We start from the raw sequence: 4,309 nt of genomic DNA, 5'->3' as shown, positions 1-4,309 counted from the left end.
CAAAGTTTAGGATTATTTGTTCCATTTCTTTGAAAAAAGTGGATGGTATTTTGATAGGGATTGCATTAAATGTGTAGATTGCTCTAGGTAGCATTGACATTTTTCACAATATTTGTTCTTCCAATCCATGAGCATGGAACATTTTTCCATTTCTTTGTGTCTCCCTCAATTTGAACTGCTGTAACGTGTTCACTGAAACAATTTGACCGGCATTAATGCTATATGTTCCTGCGTTTATATTAAAAATTCACACACAAATGACAATGGAAAACCTGCCAATACCTGATTTCTGTCCCCTATTTTTCCACTTGCAATCATATACTTAGGTACCTTTTGACTCCATGGAAAAAAAATATCTAGTGTTCAGAATTACCAATAACAGGAAGAAGATAATTTTTTTTTTTTTAAGAAATGAAATGTTTTCCATCATAGTGGATTCTTAAGCACGTTCTCCACGTATGCGGCGCGCTAGCTGGATGTCTTTTGGCATAATTGTGACACATTTGGCATGGATAGCACACAGGTTGGTGTTTTCAAAGAAGCCCACAAGATAGGCGACGCTTGCCTCCTGCAAAGCACCAATAGCTGTATTCTGGAATCCCAGATCTGTTTTGAAGTCCTGAGCAATTTCTCGCGCCAGACGCTGGAAAGGAAGTTTGCAGATCAGAAGTTCAGTGGACTTCTGATAACGTCTAATTGCACGGAGTGCCACAGTCCCAGGCCTATAACGACGAGGTTTCTTCACCCTTCCAGTAGAGGGCGCACTCTTGCGAGCGGCTTTTGTAGCCAGTTCTGCCTCGGTGCTTTATTCACCGGTCGATTTGCGGGCAGTCTGCTTTGTAGGAGCCATGGTACAGAAACCTCCTCACTTACCCCCCTTCTCCTTCGGCTGGAGCTCGGCGAGCTACAGGTGGTGCTGGCGTTGGCGAGCGACGGCCGCGCGGCGGCGGCTGCAAACACCCAGTCTGGTTTCTTGACCGAAGAAATGTGCATATTGTTAATTGTGTGTTAGGCCTTCGTTATACTTGTGGTAACTTTCTGCTTGGGCTCCCTTTCTTGCTGCCATTATGAACTTCTTGAAGCAGAGCTCTGGCCATATCAGTACCTTGCTGGAAAGTGTGGACATGGTTTAATGCCCTGACTCCTTAGCCAGGTATGTTTGTTCTTCAGGGTCTGATCTTACAACTTTTCTGTTTTCTCTTAGTCCCTTTTGAACATTCTTTGCTCCAGCCTCGCCAAGCAAAAATGGTTCTCTGTCATGCATGTCCTATATCACATTATTCTAAAATATGGCTTCTCGGGCACCTCGGTGGCTCGGTTGGTTAAGCGACTGCCTTCCGCTCAGGTCATGATCCTGGAGTCCCGGGATCGAGTCCCGCATCGGGCTCCCTGCTCGGCAGGGAGTCTGCTTCTCCCTCTGACCTTCCCCCATCTCATGCTCTCTCTATCTCATTCTCTCTCTCAAATAAATAAGAAAAATTAAAAAAAAAAATAAATAAAATATGGCTTCTCGTTGATTCCCTATGTCAGGAATTCCTGGTCCGCCCCATTCTGTCTACTCTTTATTGTCCTTCCCGTGTCCAAATCCTTCTCCTTTACAATGATCAGCACACTGAGTGGTTTTGGAGAGCTGATCCCCATCCGACTGTCTTTTTGGTTTGTTTCCTCCTGTCTTCCACCAAGCTTGAACTTATCATCTGTCCATCCAGATGTAGTTTCTCTAATCTGAAGTTTCATTGCATTTTCTCTGTTTATGCCATATTTTGTGGCATAGTTACACAGTTGTCTTATGTTCTCTATAAGAATGTAAACGTCTTTAGGGATCAGTATTTAATTCATATTTCTATCCTTTCCTATTGAGTGTCCTCTCGTACTTTGTACATAGCTGACATTCAATAAATACTTGTTGGATAAAAGCTGTTGAATGAATACTGGGCACACAAATATTTTAGTTTGTTACTTACTTTGGGCATATGCCTGAAGGGTAAACCAGGAGATAGGTCTGAGATTAAATGTGATAATGTCTTTGCAATCCTATGTGACGTATAAAGTTCTATAAAGTTATCTGTTTTTACTATTAGGATAGAGTCATCTACCTAGAGTATTTGTATCATTCTTGGGCTGGCCAACAGTGGCTTTGATGGTTGTGATCCATACAAGGCTAAATTTGGAGAGAGGAAGAGGGAGGGAAGTAGGTGAAATTTGTGTCCCCACCCTACTACTTTACAATAGAAATGCACTTTTGTTTTGTATCTCATCACTGTTGGGGCACATCCCTTCTATGCTATTAAATCTATCAGGTACCTCACCTCATAAAATGAAATATTTAAGTGTCCTTCCAAATTTACCGCACAGGAGTGCTTTCTTCTATAAGGAACTGTTTGCTATGTTATGAGAATTGAGTTTACCCTGAAGCAGTAGTTTTCAGTCTTCACTGAATATTAGAGTCACCTGGGGAGCTTAAAAAAAAAATCCCAATGCCCAGATCATGCCCTATACCAATTAAATGAGAATTTCTAGTAATTCCATTGAGCAGCCAATATTGAGCATCATTGCACTAAAACACTTACCCTGGTTATAACATTTTTAGGTCTTTCTTTCCAGTGAAAGTTCTTTTTTGGTGATGGTTACTTGCTTTAAAAATTTTTATTTCTTTGTTTCATGTGTAACCAGAAATCACACTCCAGGTTTTTTTTTTTCTTTTTTTACAGCTGTATTAAAGTATAATTGGTATATAAAACACTACACATATTTAATGTGTACAATTTGATGAGTTCTGACATACAGAAATACCCATGAAACTACCACCACAATCGAGGTAATAAATATAACCATCATCTTCCAAAAGTTCCCTCTGCCCCTTTGTTTTATTTTGTTTTGGTTTTGGTAGTAAGAACACATAACATGAGATCTACCCTTTTAGCCAAGTATTTAAGTGTACAATATAGTATTGGTAACTGTAGGCTCTATGTTGTATAGCACATCTCTAGAACTTATACATTTAGTGTAACTGAACTTGTATACCCATTGAAAACAACTTCCCACTTCTCCCTTCCCTCCAGCCCCTAGTCACCACAATTCCACTCTTTGATTTATGATTTTGCCTATTTTAAGTACCTCATATAAGTGGAATCATAACCTGTTTGTCTTTTTGTGACTGGCTTATTTAGTTTATCAAAATGTCCTCGAGGTTCACCCATGTTGTCACATATGGAAGGATTTCTTTCTTTTTAAAGACTGAATAATATTCCATTATATATACTATATTTTCTTTTTTTAAAAAAAGATTATTTTTAAGAGAGAGAGAGCATGATACAGATTTGAATTTGTAGATGTCTTTGGATGGTATGGACATTTTAACATTATTAAGTCTTTCAATACACAAACACAGTGTCTTTCCATTTATTTGTATCTTAAATTTCTTTCATCAGTGTTTTGTAGTTTTCAGTATACATATCTTTCATCTCTTTGGTTAAGTTTATTCCTAAGTATTTTATTCTTTTTGATGCTATTGTAATGGAATTGTTTTCTTAATTTCCTTTTTGGATAGTTTGTTGTTAGTGAATAGACTATTTTTTTGTCTGTTGATTTTATATCCTGAAACTTAGCTGAATTTGTTTATTAGTTCTGAGAAGGTTTTTTTTTTTTTTTTTAAATCTTTAGGGTTATCTACATGTACAGTCATGTTATCTGCAGAGATAATTTTACTTCTCCCTTTCTGATTTGGATGCATTTTATTCCTTTTTCTTGCCTAATTGTTTTGAATAGAAGTGGTAAGAATGGGCATCTTGTCTTGTTCCTGACCTTAGAGGAAAAGTGCTATAGACTGAGTGTTTGTGTTTTCCAAAATTCATATGTTGAAACCCTAATCCCCAGTGTGATGTTATTTGGAAGTAGGGCCTTTGGAAAGAATTAGGTCATGAGGGTAGAACCCTCATGTATGGGATTAGTGTCCTTATAAGAAGAGAGAGATGATCTCTCTCTCTCTCTCTCTCTCTGATGTGAAGATATAGCAAGAAGGCAGCTGTCTACAAATCAGGAAGAAGGCCCTTACCAGGAATCAAATCAATTGGCATCTTGATGTTAGACTTCCCATATCCAGAACTGTGAAAAATAAATTTCTGTTGTTTAGGCCACTATAGGATTTGTTATAGCAGCCTGAACTCAGGCAAAAAGATTTCAGTTTTTGATGGTAGCTGTGGACGAGTCATATATGGCCTTTGTATGTTGATATAAATTCCTTCTGTACCTAGTTTAAAAATGTTTATCATGAAAAGGTGTTGAATTTTTTTTTTTTTTTTAAGAAAAG

The 4,309-nt window shown here is 38.0% G+C and overlaps 1 pseudogene; it reads right to left on the bottom strand.

The window, feature by feature from the left end:
- Window positions 1-410: 410 nt before the first annotated feature.
- Window positions 411-940, bottom strand: LOC118022425 (annotated as a pseudogene).
- Window positions 941-4,309: the final 3,369 nt, after the last annotated feature.

Source organism: Mirounga leonina, unplaced genomic scaffold, assembly GCF_011800145.1.
Source record: "Mirounga leonina isolate KUSES-001 unplaced genomic scaffold, KU_Mleo_1.0 Mir_176, whole genome shotgun sequence".
Classification (NCBI taxonomy): Eukaryota; Metazoa; Chordata; class Mammalia; order Carnivora; family Phocidae; genus Mirounga; species Mirounga leonina.
Note: the sequence above shows the minus strand (reverse complement) of the source record. Positions and strands in the feature narration are given on the sequence as shown.